We start from the raw sequence: 26,217 nt of genomic DNA, 5'->3' as shown, positions 1-26,217 counted from the left end.
TTACATTAGGCGCTTGCGCTACCGTATTCGGACTATTGTCATCAATGTTTATTATAAAGGCTGGTTTAAGACGATCAATACTAATTATGTTCTCTTTGTCTGCTTGTGATATTTTGAAATATTTATCATTTCTTTCCAAAACTTTGAAAGGTCCTCGATATGGAGGTGTCAGCGATTTTACCATTTTGTCACAACGTACAAATACATGTGTGCATTTTTGCAATTCTGGATGAACAAATATATTGCGTTTACTGGACTCTCTTTTAGGAACTGACGATATGTTGTGTATTTTTTTACGCAGTTGGCTAAGGAATGTTTCATTCTCGGAAATATTAGGCCTTTGCAGCTGGAAAAAATCTCCGGGTAATCTTATTGCTTCACCATAAACCATTTCGGCGGCACTTGTCTGTGTGTCGTCTCGTAGACTCGCCCTTAGTCCAAACAAAACAGATGGTAATTGTCCAACCCAGTCGACTGCATTGCCTCTACACATAAGAGCTGTTTTCAATACTCTGTGCCATCTTTCTATAGCACCGTTCGCTTGCGGGTGATATGCACAAGTCCTTATCTTTTTAATACCCATTCGCTTTGCTAAATTTGTAAACAAACTTGACTCGAATTGTCGTCCTTGATCGGTAGTTATCCGTATAGGACTTCCAAACCGACAAATCCATCCTGAATAGACAATTTCAGCTACAGTCTCTGCTGTAATATCTTTTATGGGAAAAGCTTCTGGCCAAGAGGTACTTCTGTCGATCATGGTTAGAATGTATCGATAACCATTGCAATATTGTAAAGGACCAACGATGTCGATATGCAAATGCTCGAATCGGTCGCTTTTCGTAAAAGTTCCAGTAGGCGAAATAGTATGCCTATGTACTTTGGAACGTTGACACTCTATACATGCACGTGTCCAATTGGTAACATCTTTGTTTATAGATGTCCATATAAATCTGTCTCGCAAGAGTCTTCGTGTCGTACGTATGCTAGGATGACTAATTCCATGTATGGCGTTGTAAGCCGATATACGAAATTCTTCGGGCAAATATGGTCTTGCGTTCTGCATAGTTACATCACAATACACTGGCATGTTACTAGGCGGTAAAATTATCTTTTTAAAGTTTAGATTTTTCGATTGTAGTAATAACTTGAGTTCCTCATCATTTTCTTGAGCTTTTGATAACTTTTCGTAATCGATGGGCGATGGCATATCTATTGTAGCTATCCTTGATAATGCATCGGCCACTACATTTTCTGATCCGCTTATATGTTCGATTGATGTACAAAATTGCAGTATGAAATCGAGATGACGTAATCTTCGCGGCGTATCATTTTTGCTGATTGTATTATTTTTGAATGTATGTATTAAAGGTTTGTGATCAGTATACACGGTTAATGGCCTGCCTTCGACCATATATCTAAAATGTTTTATAGCCATGTATATAGCTAGCAACTCTCGATCGAATGTACTATAGCGTTGTTGCGCTTCGCTTAATTTTTGTGAAAAAAATCCGAGAGGCTTCCATGAGTTTCCTTCTCTCTGTTGAAGTACTGCACCGGCACATGTGCTAGAACAATCGGTCATGATAGCAATAGTAGCATCTGCGGCGGGAAATGACAATGTAACGGCACTTTGAAGGTTTTCCTTACATTGCTCGAAGGCTGTTGATGCTTCATCAGTCCATTGTATCGGAGTTTTATCTTTCTTGCCGGAGTTATGTATGTACTGATTTAGTTTTGATTGTACTTCTGCAGCGTGAGGTAAATGACGTCTATAGAAATTTAGCATTCCTAGAAATCGTCGTAATTCTTCGACTGTTTGTGGTTTTGGGTACTCTTTTATGACCTTGACCTTATCTTCTAATGGTTTTAATCCTTGTTGTGAAATATTATATCCCAAAAAACTTAATTCCGTTTTGCCGAATTCACATTTTGATAAATTGATAGTGATTCCAAACTCATTCAAACGTTCGAAAACCATTCGTAAGTGTTTCGTATGGCTCTGGTGTCCTGATGACGCAATGATGACGTCATCGATGTAGGAAAATAAAAATGGAACGTTTTCCTCGCTTTTCTCGCCATTTTCGGAATCAGTTGGAAAATGAAGGTCACGGAACACAACGTTGTTTAAAAATCGTTGGAATGTCTGCGCTGCATTCTTAAGTCCAAAAGTCATTCTTTTAAATTCATATAAGCCGAAGGGTGTAGTTATGGCTGTTTTCTCAATATCTGATTCGGCGACACCAATATTATGATAGGCACGTTGCAAATCTAACCTTGAAAATATAGTTTTTCCTGCCAATAGGTATGTACAGTCTTGTATACGCGGTATGGGATATCTGTCCGGTTTAGTTATCGCATTTAAGCGTCGATAATCTCCACAGGGTCTAATATCTCCGTTCTTTTTCATTACCACATGTAAAGGACTGGCCCAGCAACTTTTTGATGGTTGACAAATCCCCATCTCTTGCATTCGCTGAAATTCTGCGCGAACTTTATTGTATTTGTCAGGCGGTAGAGGTCGCGGTCGCGAAAATACGGGTGGGCCGCTTGTTTCGATGTGATGGACTATAGAATGTCGTGGAGTCTCTATGAAACGCATTGGCTTAGTAATGTTCGGAAATTGCGATAACAGATCACTATATTTATGATTAAAGTCGATTGTGTTCACTGGTATATGTTTACTCAAAGTTACTGAACCGATTACACATAAGTTTGTCACTGTATCAATTAATTTTTGACGATGAATGTCCACTAAAAGTTTGTAATGTCCCAAAAAATCAGCACCTAATATTGCTTGTTTCACTTCGGCTATAATAAAAGTCCACCGGTAAGGTCTACGTAATTTTAAATCTAATGTAAGTGTCTTTACACCATAAGTCTTTATAACGCTTCCGTTAGCAGCGTATAACTCGTAATTATCGCACTTCGGTCGCTTATGCACAGTTTTAGTCACAGGGATCACTGATATATTCGCTCCCGTATCAATTAAAAAATTTAGTCCCGATGTTCTATCGGTAATGTTAAGGCGGTGCGATGGCTTAATAGTGCAAATCTCCGCCTGCGATTGCACTCCTTCTAGTTTTCCTGCTGTTTAGGTTTTTTATTCCAAGCACACGGCTCTATACATTTGTTAGCTCTATGATAAAATCGCGCGTGGTAATAACAAAGACTGTCGGCGCTCCGCGGCTCACGCCGTATCATGTTACGTCCACGGGATCTCGAACTAGACCGATTACGATAATTATAATTTCGTTTTTTATGTTGCAATCTATAAATGTTCTGTAATTCCATCACTTGTAGAGTCAATTGAGCTATTTGCTCTTGCAGCACGGAAACGGTATCAGCTGACGTCGACGGTTTGCTACTAACCTCCGATATTTGATTAGGTCTTATATTTTCCATAATTTTGTCTGCAATCGTAGCTAAATTTTCCAAATCTTTTACGTCGGTGACGGCGAGAACGGAGCGTACTGCAGCTGGAAGATGACCTTGCCACATGATACTCAGCGTTTCATCGGGAATTTTTCCGCGGGCCAAATCTCGCATGCGCCTCAAGAGTTGAGAGGGTTTTTCGTCGCCAAGGTCGATTTCGCTCAAAAGTTTTTGGAGTTGCCGGTTTTCTGATTCTTCATACACTGCTAATAATCTTGCTTTTAAGGTGTCATATTTCTTCGTTTGGGGCTGCTGAAGCAATATGTCGCTTACTTGTTGAATGACGTCTTTTCCCAATTTCGTGACGACTAAGTTAAATTTCGCCTCGTCGCTTAGTTTTTGAGGTGTTAAGATGGCTTCACACTGCACGAACCATAAGCGAGCTTGATCGCACCAAAATTCCGGTATCCTAGATGATACTGTTACTGTTGCTAACTCGGACGCTGGGCTTGCTGACGGAGCTCTATTTTCAGTTGTCATTTTTATATTCTTATGGCTTCGTGTAAAGTCCGAGGTCACGAAATACGTTGCCAGGTTGTCGCGTTGTCAGGCGTTGTGGTTAGTCGGGTGTTGTTGTTTGTCGGGGTCACCAGATTGTAGCGGCTTTATATATTTTGGATAGCGGAAATGAAACAACGGATTGACAACCTCTTTATATTGGAGCCAATTTACGACTGAAGTACAATTGGTAGAATACATATTAATGTTACATGATGCCTGACCTAATAAGTAACTGTAATGTGCTGACGGCACAATTCTTTAGTTTGAGAAGTCAAAGGCTTGCCTCGACCATGTTTTCCCCCGTCAAGGGGGGACGCCCTTGTGCATGTCGCTACCAGGGTGAACCTTCAGTTCACCCCCGCGTCCGCGTTAAAATGTAGAAGCCCTTCTGGCTAACATTGAGAGACACCACACAAAAAAAAAGAAAAAAAAAAAGACCATGTTTTAACACTGGAGCCATATTGAATTAACAATATAAAGTTACAACACTTACACACAAATTAAACACTAGTTATGGCCCTGCCTTCATACAAAACTGCTGAATACGCCGTTCGCACGGGAATAGAATGTGGATGCGATTTCCCTTAGTTAGCATCCAAGCTTACGTCTTTATAATTATTAAACTGTATAAATTCATTCTTTAACTCCGGTCTGCATCGTGCAGACATGGGTGTAAAAGTCTCATTTTAGCTATTAAATGTAGTTTTTAAGTACATCTGAGTTTTCATTTGGGGCCTCCGGCTGCGGGACATGTAATTCACTTCAACAAATATTATAACAATAATAACAAATAATAACAACAATCAACAAATACAAAATTTATCAATTAAACTACGTACATAATAATTATAATTTTTGAATGAAATGTGCTTTATGTTCTAACGTTACCAAACGACTGCACGTGGCACCTGCGGACAGCGTAAACTGGTTTATTCTGGTTTTGTGCGTGTTTCCACTTTCCACTATCAAGTGACGATTTATTTATTTGTTTTGTTTCGTAATTATTATGGTCAAATATTAATTATGAAACAAATTATTATGGACACGATATTTTATTGTTTCACGGTAGTCGCCTTGTCGTTTGCTCAAGGACGTAAAATTGAATGATATATTTTTTTTTATAAAGTCAAAACCATTTTCTTTCAAATAAAAACTTGTTTTTATTGAAAACAAAAGTGTTGCTAGGAATAAGTATAAAATTAAATAGTAATGTTAGGATATCGAAACATTTTTGTATAGGCCAGAACGATATAGTGGAAACGCGCTCTAAGATCTGAGTAATATACACACCACTACATATGCAAAAATTTCTCCAAGCTAATTTACCTGTATTGGCCTGTAATGGCGGTTTGCACGTGGCCGGTTGATATATTTTGTTGTGTTTTATGTGCTAATATATAGCTTGAAAGTTGTCTTTACTAAGTAATAAAATCCTAACTATCCTAACTAATATTATAAATGCGAAAGTTATCTACTCTGTCTGTCTGTTAAAATAATAATAGTTTAATAAAACTAAAAAAACACGCTTTTTATAGAAAACCGAACTAAAAAATAGAAAATTTTATCAAATTAGTGTATTGTCATCGGTCCTCAATAAATCTACAAAGTTTGAACGAAATCTGGCCGTTTAAAGTGGGTCAAAATCGCGCCCAAAGAAGTCGGTTACAAACATACAGGTGAAGCTAATATAAAGCGTGTAAAAAAATGTGTGCGTGTACACACGTAAGAAGTGAAACTTCTTCATGACCTTTTTTCAAAAAATAATTTACCTACTATAATATGCAACTTTAAAGAAATACGTCGAATCACGCGTGGTAGGGATAAGAAAAATATGGCGCGTAACGGAAAAATGTCACGCGTAACGAAAAAATGTTACACGAATTTTTTTTCCAACCCCGATAAAGAAGTTTCACTTCAATAATAATTTAAATTATTATAAGTACTCTACTAAATAAATGCTCGAATAAAAACGACGTACCTATTGTTATTTTATGGAAATGTTTCGGTCCAAATTCCTTATAATTTACCTACATTGTATTATTATTGTCCTTCCTAGAAGAACGTACTTACATAAAAGTAAAAAAGATGGCGTTCAAATTTTTTTATCGATGTTAATATCACTAGTGATGTAACCAAAACTGGCAATAATATAAGTCGTGTTGTGCGACTATGAACATAGTGCGTAAGGGCATAAGTCGTTATATTGCAAAGAGTAAAAAAAAATTATGTGAATACATTGAGTTATTCCATGAAGTACTCGTTCATAAGGCCACAACTACAAAAAAACTCGAAAAAAGTATATTTATGGGGTTGTTAGATACAATATGTGTTCATATGTAAAACTATAGTCTAACATCATATCTTTCCCATACAAGCTTAAAATTTTTGAATTTATAAAGATTTAGTATTGATATATAGTTTTTTGTCTCTCCTGAAAAGTGCTGTTTTTGAGTTTTTCCCTTATTCACTGGAGGCACAGAAAATAAAGATATGGTTTAATTTTTTTTTTAATTAAAATTAATTATTTGCGAAATATGACGTGTAACAACGACTTTTTTTTAATAAGCTGGATATAATGTTGTGCTCAATCTAGTTATAAAGATATAGTGATTGGCAGGATTTTTTTATTAATATTTAAATAAATTATACAGGGTGTCCCACTATCGGTATACTAAGCGCGAAGGGACCTGTAGTCATGCATACACTGATCACGTAAAAAATACATAAACAACAAAATTACGCCAAAAATTGTTTGCTAAATTTTTCCTTAAAATTCATGTTTTCTTCCCTAGCTTCGCGCAGCCAGCATGTTGTATGCTTGTATGCTTCGCTAATTTGAACATTTTGTCTATGAAAATATAATCTTAAACCATAGCTCACGTGGTGTTGGTAAAGTTGGGCGGGTTGCTTGTTAGGAGTTTTAAGAATTCATATATTTGAAAAAAAAATGCATCTGGAATTTTATAAGTATTTTTTACATACTCCGCGTATGCAAAACTGTTACCTGCATTGAGCTTAGAATACCGACGGTGGGACACCCTGTATAAAAGCTAATTTAAAAAGATTAACCTAACCTAATTTTGCTTCGTGACAATCTCGCCAAACCACAGATTATGTTAACTCTAGTGTCAATTACACTCCATTTATTCAAATCTGAATTGCGTTCCTGATTTTCTAATTAAATACTGTTTTGAATTGATAATTGAAGTATTTCCGCGATGAAATAACTTATATTTATATTAATACTAGCTTTCCGCCCGCGGCTTCGACCGCTTTGTCTAAAACCAAATAAATTATACCTTGCTCTTGAATCACTCTATCTATTAAAAAATCCACATCAAAGTCCGTTGCGTATTTTTAAAGATTTAAGTATATATGGGGACATAGGGACAGAAAAAGCGACTTTGTTTTTATACTATGTAATGATTAACTGCGGATTGGATACAGAACCCGCCTTTCACCACCGACAGAAAAAATAGCATGCGCGCTGAGCACACGTGTCAGAAGTGAGACTTTGGATAGATTCAAAGATACCAAAATCGTACTCCATGACGTGACGGTATTGCCATGACGCGACCTTGATATTTTACTCTCTGCTCTAATAAGAAGTTTCACTTCTAAAATTATTTTGTAGCCCTTTTGTACAGAATCCTAAAAACATCTTTCACCCATTTTCCTGAATACGATATTCTTAAGGTCAAATAGCGCCTAATTATTGGTGTTTAGGATCGAATTATCGACAAATTGAGTGGGTATAATTGTATATAATTGTGTAATTTAGGTAGACGGTACTGGCGCCGGGTAGGGATGTGCTGTGTTTTATCTATAACTTATAATTTGATTTTTTATTTATGAAACTCTTCCAAACTCTTCTGTCTGTGGAATTATAACTCGTAGAATAATTAACTTATATTGGTGCGTTATTTAATATTTTCTTCGATTTTTTTGTCGGTTAAAGTACAATGTAGTTCATGGGGATAATTATTAGAAAAAGTCAATAAAATTATAATACAGTAGTCAAAAATTCAAATTTTGTTTATTTATTAGTGCATATACTTACATTCATTTTTTAAATTAATTAACTTGTTTACCACAGCTTTTTTTAAAACTTGCCACTTTGAAATTTTCAGTCTCTACAATATAGTCCGGGATACATCGCCCATTTTTGCAAGTGATTACTATCAAGCTAATTTTTCGTGAGTAGCTTTATTTTGATGAGATGCCCAATAATTTCATGTACAAATCTCTCGATTGTGGTAGCTACCAGAGGAAACAAGGATAAAATATTTAGATTTGATGGTTCTCAAATATTAATTACTAACTGAATGTTTTTTTTTGTTCAATCTCAAGATAATTATCTAAATTATTCAAAAAAATATTTGTCCTACAAAATCTATGGTTTGATCAAAGAGTCCCCCTTTCCAATGTGTATCGATAACGAAGTCATCATAAATGATTACTAACCAGCTGATTTTTTTATTTTCACTTATTTAATACTTATATAATTCAACAGACATATTGTCCTACAAATTGCGTAATAAATATTTGAGAACCGTCAAATCAAAAATTTTTATCCTTGTTACCTCTGTAAGCTACCACAATCGAGAGTTTCGTACATGAAATTATTGGGCATCTCATCAAAATAAAGCTACTCACGAAAAATTAGCTTGATAGTAATCACTTGCAAAAATGGGCGATGTATCCCGGACTAATATTAGTGAACTTAGCAGATCACTTTTAGCAGATCCAAAAAAAAATGTGAGTTCTTATCGCGTGCAGTTGAGTTCTACAGTTCCTGATACTTTTTAGAAATAGTTCTGGCGTTTTTACCTTAAAAAACGACAATTGAAAAAATGATCTGCCAACTTCCCGTAGCAGATCATTTTCAGCAGATCAAAAAAATGTGAGTTCTTATCGCGTGCAGTTGAGTTCTACAGTTCCTGATACTTTTTAGAAATAGTTCTGGCGTTTTTACCTTAACAAACGACATTTGAAAAAACCCGACCTGGACCCGGCTTAACGTGATGCTAAGACGTAATGCTACGACGTGATGCTATAACGTGATGCTACGACGTGATGCTACGGCGTGATGCTACGCTGTGATGCTACGGCGTGATGCTACGGTGTAATGCTACGGCATGTGTTACGGCGTACTGCTACGCTGTGATGCTACGGCGTGATGCTACGGCATGATGCTACGGCGTGATGCTACGGCATGATGCTACGGCATGATGCTACGGCATGAAGCTACGGCATGACGCTACGGCATGATACTACGGCGTGATGCTACGGCGTGATGCTACGGCATGATGCTACGGCGTGATGCTACGGCATGATGCTACGGCATGAAGCTACGGCATGATGCTACGGCATGATACTACGGCGTGATGCTACGGCGTGATGCTACGGCATGATGCTACGGCATGAAGCTACGGCATGATGCTACGGCATAATACTACGGCGTGATGCTACGGCGTGATGCTACGGCATGGTGCTACGGCGTAATGCTACGGCATGGTGCTACGGCGTGATGAAATATGACATAAATAAATTTTCTAGTGTTTCATTTTACGCGAGTATTTCTAAAAAGTATCAGGAACTGTAGAACTCAACTGCACGCGATAAGAACTCACATTTTTTTTGATCTGCTAAAAATGATCTGCTAAGTTCACTAACATGTCTCTACAGTTGTATCGACACCATCGATAAACAAGGACATCACTATAATTCCATCCCTTTTTAGAACCCATTACATCGATATCACGTACCATCCCTACAACTTCCTCTAATGGCATCACGTGTATAAGTACGACACTATGTACTGGTATGTTATAATGCTTTATCGATTTTGAATCGTGAACGAATCGATATGGGACATCACTTTAAAATAGCTCTATACTTATATCTAGTATTATATCTTCTTATATATAAAAACTAGCGGCCCGCCCCGGCTTCGCCCGTGGTACATATGAAAAATAGATGTTGGCCGATTCTCAGACTTACCCGATATGCACAGAAAATTTCATGAGAATCGGTCCACCCGTTTCGGAGGAGTATGCAGACTAACATTGTGACGCGAGAATTTTATATACATACTAGCGGTCCGCCCCGGCTTCGCCCGTGGTACATATGAAAAATAGATGTTGGCCGATTCTCAGACTTACCCGATATGCACAGAAAATTTCATGAGAATCGGTCCACCCGTTTCGGAGGAGTATGCAGACTAACATTGTGACACGAGAATTTTATATCTTCTTATATATAAAAATGAATCGCAAAATGTGTTGGTAAGCGCATAACTCGAGAACGGCTGAACCGATTTCGATAATTCTTTTTTTATTATATTCCTTGAAGTACGAGGATGGTTCTTATGTAGAGAAAACGTAAATATTATGTACCACGGGCGAAGCCGGGGCGGACCGCTAGTTATCTATACTTATCTATACTAATATTATAAAGATGAAGAATTTGTTTGTTTATTTGTTTGAACGCGTTAATCTCAGGAACTACTAGTCCGATTTGAAAAAAAATTTTCGGTGTCAGTTAGCCCATTTATCGAGGAAGGCTATCATCAAGCTAAGACCAATAGGAGCGGAGCAATGCGGGTAAAACCGCGGAGCACAGAGGACGCAAAAATTACATTACTTTCAAGCTATAATTAAAATTATTAACTAACTAGCTTTCCGCCCGCGGCTTCGCCCGCTTTGTCTAAAACATAATAAATTATATACTAAAACCTTCCTCTTGAATCACTCTATCTATAAAAAAACCGCATCAAAATCCGTTGCGTAGTTTTAAAGATTTAAGCCTATGTATATAGGGACATAGGGACAGAGAAAGCGACTTTGTTTTATACTATGTAGTGATTATACTAATAATGAGGTATTCATGAATCAAAAATTAAATTGTAATTGAAAATAAATAAGATTAATTTCGACGACTCGGCCAATTGAGTTATCTTTATAAATTAATTTACTAAAATTAACATTTTCGTATGGAAATGAAACAAAATTTATTCACAACCTTTTGTAGTACCATTTTATGTATTTAAAGTTTAAACGGATCGTTTTCTATACTAATATTATAAAGAGGAAAGGTTTGTAATTATGTATGTATGTATGGTTTTCACGCATAAACTACTGGACCGATTTCAAAAATTCTTTCACCATTAGAATGCTGCATCTTCACTGAGCAACATAGGCTATATATTGAGTACGAGGATGGTTCTTATAAAAAAAAAACGTAAACATGTAGATACCACGGGCGAAGCCGGGAGGGACCGCTAGTAAAAATATAAATAAGAAGAGTTTGTTTGTTTAACCGCGCTAATCTCAGGAACTACCGAACCGATGCCAAATTCTTTCACCGTTGGATATGTACTTATTAGCTTCACCTGTATGTTTGTATGTCGACTCCACTAGACTTGACTCGGTGACAATACAATAATTTTATGAGCTCAAGCCTTTTTTTTTCGCTTTTTGAAGTGAATTTTCTTGCGCCGCGTTGAGACTAAAATTTCAAGCCCCCGAGATACGAGATAGAGATCTCCTGCTTACGGCAATCTCATCTTCTTCTTCTTATATATAAAAATGAATCGCAAAATGTGTTGGTAAGCGCATAACTCGAGAACGGCTGAACCGATTTCGATAATTCTTTTTTTATTATATTCCTTGAAGTACGAGGATGGTTCTTATGTAGAGAAAACGTAAACATGTACCACGGGCGAAGCCGGGGCGGACCGCTATTACATTCATATATCTATTCTATTAAACTTTACGCTAATAGAAAGCCAATTGTCTAGGGGGGAAGGTCACGTCATGGCAATACCGTCACGTCATGGAGTACGGTGATGATTTTGGTATCTTTGAATCTTGCCAAAGAAGTTTCACTTCTGACACGTGAGCGCAGCACACACTTTTTACTAAAAATTTACGTTTTTACTTAAAACTACCCGACTTATTTTAAAAAGCTTTTTAAATGTAAAAGACTAGTCTCTAAGGAACTTTCTTACAAAAATGGGTACGTAATCTGTTCCTTACCTCTCTAAGGTAAAATTTGTAGTGTTGCCAGTTTTCCCAATCTTGTCAATTTTAATATTTTCCTTACAAATTGGCAGATATAATAATATTCTCTTCAGGGTCGATCGCATATATGTAAGCTTAGGATGTAGGACGACCATGATCAGCTTATAAGCCGGACTGTACTCTGTAGGGTGTATATAATTTTGGTTGAAAGAAATAATTAGTTATTAATATGGGTATGTAGTTGAATTTTTTCTTTTAACCAACTTCAAAACAGGTGTATCTCAATTCGATTGTATAATTTTTTGGCTTTGTTACCTAATAACTTTTGACTGGGTGAACTGATTTCGATAATTTATTTTGAATGAGGCCTATTAAATTTAATTTAGAACTTACAATTTGAATATGGTTAGATTTTCGTTAAAATTTCTTTGTTGTTATTGCAATTATATATCTTTTAATTTAAAATAGTATTTGTGTGAGCTTTAACATAACTTGTCTCTGCATTTATGAAATTTTACAACATTTTTAATACTTGAGAAATGTCGTAAAACCTGAAATAATGGTCACACGACTTCTTTTAAAGTAATAGCATTACGTCATAGTAAGAAGGTGTGCGAAATGAAATCAAATAATGAATCATTGACATAGTCAAGCGTGTGCTGATCACTACATAGTATAAAACAAAGTCGCTTTCTCTGTCCCTTTGTATGCTTAGATCTTTAAAACTACGCAACGGAGTTTGATGCGGTTTTTTAAATAGATAGCACTCTATCACTATTGAAGAGGAAGGTTTAAGTGTATAATTTATTAGGTTTTAGACGAAGCGGGTGAAGCCGCGGGCGGTAAGCTAGTATTAGTCGCGCAATTAGCTTTTTTAAATTTCATTAGTAAATAAAACAAGTAGGTACAATTGTTCTATTGTGATAACACAGTTTTTATAATGATTACACCATGTGGTACCAATGGTTGACAAAGACTGACGTATGAGAATGTGGATTCTAATCCACTTGAAGAACATATATTTTTTCAATTGGTCACAAAACTAACATATTATTATAAAATATCCTCAATATGTAGGTATTTATGACGAATAAACGACTGGCTGTTCCTGGTCTTCTCTTTTTATTTCTTACTTTGATAAAAATGTCGTATGAAAAGTTAAATAAAACTACATACATGAGATTTATGTTAAGTTAAATATAAGTCCCAAAAAAATCCAATAAAATGGTCACCCTACAAAGGTTCGAGTAATACCATTACGTCACCCTACTTGAAAGAAAGTGAACGGGCAGAATCAAATATCGAAGCTTTAACGGAGTGGCTAAGGGTGTGTCGGCTCAGTGTTAAATATATTTATTTATTTTTTGATATATTTGGTGGTTACTTAATGTAAGTGTAACGCAGGTGTGTAATTTTTTAATCATTATGATAAAAATATGCCTCACACAGTTCGGATCCCTGTCTAAATTCAGGATCTTAATTAATAATCTAAATTCAGTAATCATGGAAATGCAAACAATTTGACCGTTCCACCAGTTCCACGCTTGTTTGATTTTTACAGATTTCTAATTTTTCAGATCTGACAAAATGTTTCACAAGCTTTCTGAATTCCGGACCGAAAAATTAAGATTGAATAAATGCATTCAGAAATCACATTCACAGAAACCACTATGTGAAACATAGACTTATATTATTATAAAAATAAATTACATGCGCCTACAAACATATCTCGTGAATAGATCTACGAAAATCCCTTAACCCAGCTCGTGAATGCCCTAGATTAGGTTTAGGTTTCGATTCCCGATTCTATTAGCGTTATGATAATATCAAAGGTTTCTATTTAGCCTGAGGTAAAGACTCTGCCGGTACAGGTTGAGATGTAATCTATACAGGGTGTCCCGCTTTCGGTATACTAAGCGCGAAGGGACTTGTAGTTTTGCATACACTGATCACATAAAAAATACTTAAATAACAAAATTACGCGAAAAATTTTTTGCTAAATTTTTCCTTAAAATCCATGTATTCGTCTCTAGCTTCGCGCAGCCGGCATATACCGCTTCGCTAATGTGAGTATTTTGTCTATGAAAACATAATCTTAAACGATAGCTCACATGCGAGTGGCAAAGTTGGGCGGTTTGCTTGTTGGGGGTGTACACATGGAATTTTAAGAATTCCTCTATTTAAAAAAAAATGCGTCTGGAATTTTATAATTATTTTTTACGTACTCAGCGTATGCAAAACTACAAGTCCCTTTGCGCTTAGTATACCGAAAGTGGGACACCCTGTATAATAAGTATGTATATGAAACTAGAGGTCCGCCCCGGCTTCGCCCGTGGTACATATTTCGCAATAAAAGGTAGCCTATGTCCTTTCTCGGGTATCAAAATATCTGCATACCAAATTTCATGCAAATTGGTTCAGTAGTTAAGGCGTGATTGAGTAACAGACAGACAGACAGAGTTACTTTCGCATTTATAATATTAGTATGGATTGTTGTTTCGCAGTGTAACCAAACTCCTCCGGAACGGCTTGGTCGTTTATACGAAGTTTTTTTGTGTAGGTCTGAGAATACCGGAATTAAAATCATAGATATAATTGGCAGAGCAACGTTTGCTGGGACAGCTAGTAATATTATAAGTCGAGTTATTTAAGACGATACACAAAAAAAAATCCACTGCTTGGCGGGCGGAGTCTAATAGCTCGCTATCGCGAACGCGGGTGTGCGCGAAGTCATTCTTGCAAACTCGCCGCGCTGCCGCTGGCCGACTCGGGACAAACATGTATGGAGTCGTCATACAGTTATAATATTGTCATACATTTATTTAATTGTTGATTTATTGGTTTTATTTTCTTGCTTATAAACAAATAATCTTCTTTTTAACAACTACTTAGACATTATTAATAATTATTATCATTTCGTAATGTTTACTTTTTTACAAAATAATACAGGTTATAAATAATCTTTAAAATAACAAAAAATATTGTTACTCTGAAAAAATGAAATGGTACTCAATAACGCGGACTACTGAATTGATTTAGATAGAATTTGATGCTGACGTAGATATTACATCAAGCCCAGAAATGAAAGGTACTATTTCTGAAAGAAGTTATAAACCCTAATTCTTCTCAGTCAAAGTCAAGAGTGGAAGATATCACTAATACAGTAAAACTGATGCGAAACTTTGGATGTTAATTTGTATATTTTTTTGTTAGTTGTTACTTAATCACGTCAAGACTACATTACCAATTTTGATAAAATATAGCTAATTGCCTGGATTTACACATAGGATACTTTTTATCCGAACTGAACACTTCTGTGGGAAAAAACAGGATTCACGATATAACCTAATTCCACGCGGGCAAAGCCGCGGTCGGAATGATATTTTTTTAAATAAAAAAATTGTTTTAAAAAAAACACAAAATATATTGACGCATGTATTTATTTTTTGCACTCTATTATAATTGTAATTATTCATTACAAATAATCAAAATAAAATAGCCAGAACAAAGTTAGGCCCTGGTAGGGTAGGTAGGCAGGTACAGCAATGTGAGACGAACACTGGCTTATTTATACCAATAATAATGTATTATAAACATTAAATTAAGTTTACAACAAAAATACATAATATTAGCTAATGTGAAAACGAATCAACCAATCATCCCACAACAATGAAATGTGCACACAAATATTCATCCAAATCGGTTCATGTGATTAGGAGGAGTGACTGCAGCGCCATCTTCCGGGCCCAACTATGTTTCCAGATCACCCAGGAACTCAATTTAATATACTTACACAAAATTTTTCGAAATGAAAACTCACATTACTATGTAAATATGAATATAAACCTGTTTTAGTACTAAGCAATTTCCCGCACAGGTGTAGTAAGTATAAATGAAATAAATATCAACATCAAATTCTTTATACAACATACTTATCTACCACCTACTAAGAAATGTAATTCTTGAAATTTTTTCGTATTTTTTTAAATATAATACTACTCCAATGAGCTCCTGTTCCATATTACGGCCACCATACTTCCACTAAGTTCACCATGATTTTTTATTTCTTTGCACTTTGTTGCTTTTTGCTAAAAATGGAATCATGCGATAAAACCAGTAGAGCGTTGATAACATACATTTTTGACTGAATAAAGGTACTTACGAAGGAGTGGGTTCACATTGTGAACAATCAGTGGGTTTATTTTCCTTCTGGATTCCGGATTTCTGAAAAGATTATCTATGCTATAAATGAAAAAAATCTTACACATTCGTTATGTACTTAAAACAGGGGTACATATCAAACATCGTCTATAATACAATTATCATCAAATTTAAAATAAAACCAACTTACTTCATTAATTTGTTCCAATTGTAAGCATTCTTTTTCCTCCAACCTTTATGTTTCTTCTTCTTATTTTCTTTATTGTCCCCATTTGTCTCATTTTGTCTTATTGTGTTGTCACCCTTTTTTACGATGGCGCGAGCGACACAAGTTCCCCGTGTGACGGCCGTAGCGGGAATGACTCATGCAGCGATCGGGGTGGGAAGGTACAGGGCGGCTCTCGCTATATTGGCTGGTCGCGCGCTAATTTCAAGTATTTCTTGTTTATTTCAAAACCATCGCATATTTCAAAATTCTAAATCGGTAGACGTATAGGTTGTATGTTTTATAGTTAATATCCAAAAAGTCGTAACTTTACGTTTGTTATTTTGAAGATGCCAGAGATTAAAAAAAAAATAACAATGAGAACTTTGTTTTTTTTTTCTATCGAGAAAATATCATGGAATCATGTTTCTAAAACGGTAGACGTATTGTGTTACTATTGAACTTTCTTGTCAAGAATTTTCATCACGACAACTTTAGTAATATAAAAATTACGAAGGTTTAAAAAGGGCCGTAAATGTTAGAAAAATTAATTCATCACCTTAACTAAAGACTGGACACAACTATTATATTATTAGTTATTATTATTGAAGTGAAACTTCTTTATCGGGGGTGGACAAAAATTTTGTGAGACATTTTTTGCGTTACGCCGCGCGCGTTACATTTTTTGCGTTACGCCGCGCGCGTTACATTTTTGCGTTACGCCGTACTCGTGACATTTTTTTTCTTATCCCTACCACGCGTGATTCGACGTATACTTTCTCCAGCGGAGTAGGGATATCGTATCGTTTTAACGTACGTCCTACCACTTTACTTGACCGTTTTTCTATTGCACTCGTATTTATTTCCAACGCTCTATGGTGACGTGATAATATTATATTAAAGTGATCAGCACAATCAAAGTGTTTATTTTAATTATTCTAATTCCAGTGAATTTAAAAAAAAAAGTAAGTAATTACATATCTTTTTCTAATACTTAGGTGTAATTATGGTATTTATTTTTCTAAGTTATTTAAAATTAACCTCACTTTTTTATTGTATTTTTCAATTTTTTCAATTTTATTATAATATGTATAGATAATATGTATAGATACACTAGCACGTGGGTGGAATTATGTATAAATTTTTTCTAATACTTGAATGTTATTGTGGTACATATTTATTTTTCTAATTCTAAAATATTTACAGTTATTCTCAGTTTATGATTGAATTTTTTAAAACACCAACACGTGGGCGTGATCATGTTATTTATTTTTCAAGTTATTTAAGCTTAACCTCTGTCTTAATATGTATATATTATGTACTATGTGCGTCATTAATTTCTGACTGTTTCGAGATTTGGTGCAAAATAAAACAGTGTGTAAATAAAATTAAACAATTGAGTAAAAGTATAATTTCATAGATAACACGTTGAGAAGTTCCCTGTATAAATATTAAACATATCTTGTATAAATACATACATAATATGCCTATAGATCTTTACTCAATTGTTTTATTTTATTGATTTTTTACAAATTTTATTTACACACTATTTTATTTTGCACCAAATTTCGAAACAGTCAGAAATTAATGACGCACATATTATATATACGTTTTAATATAGAATATTTTTTATTTTACAACCTTTACAACTTGATCATTAGGAATTTATTACCTCTATTGTTCAAACAAAAATAAGTTACCGACTTTAAGAACGTGCCGACAATGTAAGTACACTATTGTTTCTTAGAAAACATTTTAGGAGTATACGATAATAAATCTATGACTCACGTAAACACGTGTTTGCTTGATTGGTGTCAGGTGTTCAATTATAATTTTATGAATTCAAAATTTATAAGAGTAAACCTCAAACTCTCTGTCCAAACAAAATCCGCCTAAGTCGAAATCCTTTATAAGCTGAAAACGGCAGTGGCCGGCGTAAATATTCAAATAGGTAGCGAGGAGCGAAGCGACGAGCATCTTAGGTTAACTTTTGAACTACCGCACGAGCCGAGCGAGCGAAGCGAGCGAGTTGCAGCAGCGGCCGGTGTAAATATTTAAATAGGTAGCGAGGAGCGAAGCGACGAGCATCTTAGGCGCGGGACATATACAAGCGGCGCGGCGCGCATCGGGCGCGCTGTTGGCGTCCGAAAATGATATTTATATAGAGTGGTTAAATGCATTTTCTTCATGCATAATTTAGTAAAATTATGTTTTTTGTGCTAAAAGAGATTTGAAAGTAACGTTAATTTGAAAGTAACGATTTTGTTTTGATAATTCCTTGTAAGTAAATAGCGAGGATAACCCCACGATTGCAAATATATCTTTGTTGGAAATGTTGGAATTTACTTGGAAAATTTTATAGTACTTTTAAAGTAATTTTAAAGTAGTACTGGTGTAATGATGGAAGAAAAGAAGGTTAAAATAACACAAAATTTATATTGTACTAGCGGTCCGCCCCGGCTTCGCCCGTGGTACATATTTCGCAATAAAAGGTAGCCTATGTTCTTTCTCAGGGTCTAAAGATTATCTGTGCCAAATTTCATCAAAATCGGTCCAGTACCTAGTTTATGCGTGAAAACCATACATACATACATACATACATACATACATACATACATACAAACCTTTCCTCTTTATAATATTAGTATAGATAAAATATGGTTTTCAAACACAGGTTTACATTTAAACCATATAAATCTTATCATTAAAATCTCAGTTCAAAAGTATTTACAGTACTGATCATTCCACAATATTATTACAATTACAAATAAATAAAAAACACAATCAAAATCAGGATTATCTTTATTTCTGACATTGTAAATACCTACATGGGAACTTTCATTATGCTCTTCTTCATTTTCACTTTCCCTACTGCCATCACCTGTGTAAATCATTTCATCGATTAATTCAATTCACCTTTAAAAACAAAACGAAGAAGGGTATGTAATAGCAGCTCTATATAATTCCACACAGAGAGAACACATTTTTGACTGACAGGCTACCGTCTCCTATAGACCGGGAGATACTGACACAAAATTTCGAGTCATTTGTAACAGGATGGCGGTTCTACAGGGGTCTTAGTACGCAATGACAAAAAGAAAAACGATGGTGTGAACGCTGGTACCGTCGGCTTAGTCGCGTGGGCGTTAGTCGAACTCGTCGGAAAAATAGCGAAGTCAAACGATTTGTAACACAAAAAATTTAGAATTTACCGATAGCCCATAAAAAAGAAGTAGGCGGTAGTGTCATGCCATACTTTTCCGGTGTGACTTACAGCCCGCCATACCGACGCGAATGTGTTGATTTAAAAAAAACAATTCAACCATTTGTACCAGGCTAACTTTTGCACAGGTAACCATCGTCGTGCAGCCATTTACGAAAATCGCCATGCCATACTTTTCGGACGATTCCAAATGGTCGCCATACCGCCGAAAATCTGCAAATTTTTTTTTTGTAAAAATTGTAACAGACAAATGACTCGAAATTTTGTGTCAGTATCTCCCGGTCTACTACCACCCGATTTGTTTTTGATTGTGTATGACCGTGAATTGACCTCTATTTGGATGCGATGGGGGAAGCGCGCCTGCGGTACGCCTGCGGTACGCCCGCGGCGCAACCGTGGCGTGCCGCCTCGTCGCCTTTCCAAAATTCTTTCATACAAAATGTATAAGAAGGACGTGGTGCAAAACAGATTCAAGAGGTGCGCTTATGGCACGCCCGCGCCCGCGCCGCTTGTGTTTGACCCGCGCCTTAGGTTAACTTTTGAACTACCGCACGAGCCGAGCGAGCGAAGCGAGCGAGTTGCAGCAGCGGCCGGTGTAAATATTAGTAGGTAGCGACGAGCGTGTGACTAACGTATTTCTTTAATATTGTATATAGTAAATTATTTTTTGAAAAATAAGGACATAAAGAAGTTTCACTTCTTACGTGTGTACTCTAGTACACGCACACATTTTTTATTTTATTTATGTCTCTCTCCATAATACACGGGCACAACCAGAAGGAAGATACCCGGTCCTTTGGAAAGCTTACGTGGGGACACAGGTCCAACACGCAGAGGCCCTTTAGAGAATTTAATGTGTTGTGGGACACCAGCCATTTATTATTATTAGTTCATCTGTATGAACTTTTGTTTTTCGTGTCGAGATAAATTTTTCAACGAGATCAATTTCATTCAAGATGATCAACCTGTTATCCTTTTATGCGCTGGCAAGCATATATCATTACATCAAGTATATTTTGCTGATATATTATATGTAGGTACCTAATATACCTACAAGCTTTATAAATTCAATGGCGATTAGCGAATATAATATATTTCTTTATCACGAAAATGTCCTGAATGTGGACACTACATACGTTCATTTTTAGAACATTCGTGAGATTAGAGTGAAATTCATTCTAAGAAATAATTCATCCATTAATCATCACTCCTACTCCTTTTATTCATATCCAAATCGTGCATTTACGAATCGTCCACTTCTAAATGCATGCATACAAACTCTCACACCCTATTACGAGTTTCCTCTCAAAATGTAAAACGATTGGAACAATGTCAAGAGGAAACTGCAAGGTTCTTTAAAAACTTGGCTCGAATAATCTTACAATTCTGATGTCGAGATTAGACTGGTTGCGTTAAATCTTTGATAGTATATATAGATTTTCTATGTATGTTATAGAGAAAAAGATGTGGTTGGTTAAACTAAAAATAGCTAATTAATTTCGAAAATTCAGATTCCTTTCATTCATACACCAGAAGATAGATTTTCTGGAGTATGTCACTCCACACATAAGTCGACATTGTTTGTTGTTTTCCCGAGACTAGTTGTGCCCCATGGTTTTACTCGCATTGCCCCGCTCCTGTGGGTCTTAATGTGATTATATATAGCCTATAGCCTTCCTCGATAAATGGGCTATCTAACACCAAAATAATTTTTCAAACCGGACCAGTAGTTTCTGAGATTAGCGCGTTCAAACAAACAAACAAATTCGTTAGTATAAGAAGTATCTATACTAATATTATAAAGCTGAAGAGTTTGTTTGTTTGTTTGAACGCGCTAATCTCGGTAACTACTGGTCCGATTTGAAAAATTCTTTCGGTGTTAAATAGCCCATTTATCGAGGAAGGTTATAGGCTATATATCATCACGCTACGACCAACAGGAGTGGAGCCACGGGGGTGAAACCGCGTGGAGCAGCTAGTATAATTATATAAGGAACCGGTAGTCGAACGTAACGCTCGCGACCTGGGCCCGTAGACAAAGTAACAATTAAAAAACGATAACGAAGTTAGAAAAGGAAAAATGTATGGGATTGACATTAGATAGACCACGTGATCTAACGCGGCGTATGTCAATCCCATACATTTTTGCCTTTTCTAACTTCGTTATCGTTTTTTAATTGTTACTTTGTCTAAGGCCCCAGCGTAGTAAAGGAAATTCCCATGGGAATGAATTAATGTTTCACCTGAGTAAAAGAAGCCTACATCAATCTCTAGTTTCCCTTCTATTCACAATTCCTTCGTCGTATCCCTCCGTTGCGACGTAAAATAGAGATAAACAAACACATTCGCATATATAATACACTAGCTTTCCGCCTGCGGCTTCGCCCACGTTTTCAAAGAAAAACCCGCATAGTTCCCGTTCCCGTGGGATTTCCGGGATAAAACCTAGCCTATTTTACTCGTGGATAATGTAGCTTTCGAATGGTGAAAGAATTTTTAAAATCGGTCCAGTAGTTTATGAGCCTATTCATTACAATCAAACAAACAAACAAACAAACAAACAAAGTTTTCCTCTTTATAATATTAGTGTAGATATTTCAAGTAGGTATATAAGAAAGGTAAGCAAAGTTTATGATAATTTTACCCAACTGCGTCATAAAGGTTTTGTTTTTAGAATCTACTAGCTTTTCGCCTGCGGCTTCGCCCGCTTTGTCTAAAACCTAATAAATTACATACTAAAAACCTTCCTCTTGAATCACTATTTATTTAAAAACAACTGCATCAAAATCCGTTGCGTATTTTGAAAGAATTAAGCATACAAAGGGACATAGGGACAGAGAAAGTGACTTTGTTTTATATTATGTGGTAAGGTAATGTGTATGTATGTTTCTTTGGCACGCTCTATAGCGTATAAACGGTTCAATACATTTCGCTTGAGTATCGTTAAGTACGATTAAATGACGCGAGTGTAAAGTTACAAAAAATAAATGGAAGGGTGGATGTTTTGGGCCGAAATATATTGTCCGTGTCCTTTGAGATTATTCCTCGCTTCTTATCTGTATTATATGTAATAGCAGCCGTTAAATATGTATTATTCCTTTATTTGGTTGGATTATAAAGGCTGAAAGTATTTTTTGTTTCGGCTTCGGCTTGTTATGTAAAAAAGTTTTAGCCTCCAAAGTAGAAAGATGCCACTCTCGAACCGTTGATTGATATATACCTATCATTATACAATTTGACCGCCTCCTCGGTACAGTGGTTGACGCGTAAGCGTAGCACCGAGGGGTCCTGGGTTCGAAACCCGGTGGAGACGAAGAAAAAAAATGTCTTGGTCTAGTAGGACACAGAAAGCTGATCACCTACTTGTCCCTAAAGAAAATCGATCAGTGAAACAGATGTATAATGCATCTGCCCCTTACCCCACTAGGGGACATGGGACTTCACTTACTTATTTTTTGTTTATTTTGAAGTGTTAGGAGAGTCCATTCAAGGTTAAGTCTTCTAGATTCTTTCGAAAAGTATAGTTTGGTTACAACCAAACCAAATTGTTTGGAACGCGCTAATCACAGAATCGATTTTCTGTGTCAAATATTTCTATTCAAGGTGGAATGCCATTTAAAGGGAAAAGACTTAGTCTTTATAAAATATCAGCTACTCTTTATACTAAAGGTAGAAATGTTTAGACACAGAATATATCCCAATATTTTTTTTTAATTCAACACTTTCCGATTTCCTTGCCACACCCGGGAATTGAACAAACTTAACCCTCTTAAAATAACACCCCATTATTTGTTTGATCGTCAAAGTCAATTGTAAGAATAAAATCTCTCTAACAAACTTGACAAATCCAATGAAAGAGATCCCTTTGTCCTTTAATATCTCTTCTATAAAATTGTGCATTTGTCCCCAGGTCTCCGCGTGGGTAACCGACCTGGTGATGTCTCCGGCGTCTCTAGAAGACAAGAAAGTGGTGCTCACCTGCGTGCTACGGGTTGCTTTGACCTGCTGGAATATTGGCAACTTCAACGGCGCTATGGAGGTCGTGGCTGGGTTGAAGTAAGTTGATAATTTGGGCATTGTAATTTGTAATGGAGCTAATTTATGACTTTGTTCGGTTGTAATTATGGTAGGTACTACCTGATAGAAAGTTTTATAAGCAGCCAAAGGAGAAAGAAGAATATAAAAATGTAAAACATTCTATATACCTAATATTCATATCCTATGTGAATTTTATTAAGACTATGGTATGGTAGATTGTAGAAATATGTATTTTTTGAAAGAGGTTAGACTGAGGGAAATGTTTTTTTGTAACTGGGTACAGATCTAGCAGTTTTAAGAGATGGAACGTAAGCCAATCGTCGCGAGCCTCGCTTTTGCCGGGGTCATACCTACTTGGTAGTATTCTTAACTAAAAATAGTAGTAATAATTATTCTGAAAGTTTGTGAAATGTTTGTAAATAATTACTACGAAAGGAGATAAGAAGAGAAAAGAAGACGGAAGAAGAGCAAGAGATTTGGCAGCCCTCACAAGCTGCTTGGCTTCATGGAGGAGCTCGGGTGGTTTCAATTTTAGCTGGTTTCCCCCACCTCCCTCTCTCACGCAAAATAGGCGCTTGACGTCGAGTTGCGGAGAAATGCCCGTATTATTAGTATTAGACGGAAGAAGATAGAAGATACGCTCTGTCTGCAGGGGTTTCTTTCGGCCTTCAGCTGTTTATAGACTGTAGGCCGGCGGAAACTACTTGCAGACGGTGTGGTACTGCTACAGAAGAGAAAAGAATAGTTAAGAATGGAAGATTAGAGAAGAAGAAAAGAAGAAAAGATTGTTCAGTTGTTGGATTGTGCTGTAATATATAATATTTATATTTATAATAATCTTTTGTAGCTTTAAGTAATTATGTACCTTTATTTTTATGGGCAGAAAATGACATTCTAATGAAAAGAGTAAAAAATGAAAGAATCATCGGCAAGTATTTGACCTTAATTTCAAAAATTGTAAAATAATAGGCTACATGGTATTATAGGTAAGCGATTCCTGGTTGTATTGAATATGCGACGTTCATATAAAGTTGAACAATAAACATACTTCCTCGTAAAAAAAATAATAAATATTGAAAATTTGAAGACCAACATCCTAAATAAATAGACACAATTTATGAGAAACAAAATATCTAAAAACAACGACTTATTATTATTTAAGCTACATCTCTTTTTGAACTTCCCAAAAACATACATGCTAATTACATACGGTTATTTACAAACGCGCGGGAAATTCATGACTGACAGATGAAATGTCATATTTCACAGATAATAAATGCCCAAAATCCGACAGATTATGTTGCCATATCAAAAATGGGAAGGTAAATTTTAATCACTCGAGTTGTAATCATGTTTTATGTTCTATTACTGAAACAGGTGTTGATTACATTTATAGCATTGTAGCTTTTATTACTTTTTATATTTGTTTCCTGAATGAGGGTTTTTTAATAATAGGACTGCGTTTTTGAGTATGTCATGTATTTTTGTATTTGTTAACTGTTATTTTTTACTAGTTTTAATGATATACAGGGTGTCCCGCCGTCGGTATTCTAAGCTCAATGGAGGTTATAGTTTTGCATACGCTGAGTACGTGAAAAATTCTTATAAAAATCCATATGCATTTTTTTAAAATAGATGAATTCTTAAAACTCTTTGTGTACGCCCCTAACAAAAAACTTTGCCACCCGCACGTGTGCCGCACGTGAGCTATCGTTTAAGATTATGTTTTCATAGACAAAATGCTCAAATTAGCGAAGCGTTATATGCCGGCTGCGCGAAGCTAGAGAAGAAAACGTGAATTGGAAAAATTTAGCAAAAATTTTTTGGCGTAATTTTGTTGTTTAAGTATTTTTTACGTGATCTGTGTATGCAAGACTACAAGGACCTTCACGCTTAGTATACCAATAGTGGGACACCCTGTATAGCCTATATGTTGACCCAACCTGTTAGTTATATTCATTATATTCAAAATTTGAAGTAAATCCATGTACTTGGAACTTTGGAGTTTAGTCCGAAATCCGGACAGACATACAGACAAACAGACTTTATTTTTGGCATCAATATCGATTGTAGATTACGCCCAAGCATTATTTTAGCCAAATGCGGCTTCGGTCGCAGATTACTCTTCAAAATTGTTTCCTGTCTCCTATTTCACTTCTTTAGTTGACTTTTGATTTTTGATCTTTCCTGTAATAAATGTACTTTTTTCTACTAACAGTACATTAGATACGGTAAAATGTTTTTTTTTAATAATTACTAGGCACAGGACACAACTTTTATAAATATATATTTTTTTAATATCTTTGAATTTATATCTTATTTAATAAGTTTATTTTTAAACAACGAAATCATATTTAACAAAAAAAATTGTTAAATGATTCATCTATATACAACATTTGAAATTTTGTAGAAGGTATGAACCTATCTTTAGTATCAAGTTACCTAACGGTCTTGTCCTAAAAACCTTTGACTGTAAATTTCCATCCCAATTACCTAACAATTTTGTAAGTATAAAGCAATTCTTTGAATTGTTTTTCAAAATTAATCACTTGAGAGCTGTATAGATATACACTATACTAATATTATTAGAGGGAAACTTGTATTTTTGTTTAAAATAAACTTGAATAAAA

At 35.6% G+C, this 26,217-nt stretch overlaps 2 long non-coding RNA genes across 2 annotated transcripts in view; both read right to left on the bottom strand.

The window, feature by feature from the left end:
* LOC149476015 (uncharacterized) overlaps positions 1–25,200 on the bottom strand; it is a 232,628-nt gene extending 207,428 nt beyond the window's left edge. The window contains exon 1 of the long non-coding RNA XR_016318002.1: positions 25,116–25,200. This is a non-coding gene — a long non-coding RNA (uncharacterized LOC149476015). The remainder of the gene's footprint in view (positions 1–25,115) is intronic.
* LOC149476016 (uncharacterized) lies at positions 15,719–16,813 on the bottom strand. The gene is made up of 3 exons (XR_016318016.1): positions 16,312–16,813; positions 16,123–16,184; positions 15,719–16,048 (listed from the first exon to the last, which is right to left on the bottom strand). It is a non-coding gene; the product is annotated as an uncharacterized LOC149476016 (long non-coding RNA).
* Positions 25,201–26,217: the final 1,017 nt, after the last annotated feature.

This window comes from Colias philodice, chromosome 29 (genome assembly GCF_061535455.1).
Source record: "Colias philodice isolate Cphi_HAF_F1 chromosome 29, ilColPhil1 Martin Lab GWU primary, whole genome shotgun sequence".
Taxonomy (NCBI): domain Eukaryota; kingdom Metazoa; phylum Arthropoda; class Insecta; order Lepidoptera; family Pieridae; genus Colias; species Colias philodice.
The sequence above is the reverse complement of the archived record's forward strand: the minus strand, read 5'-3'. Positions and strand labels throughout refer to the sequence as shown.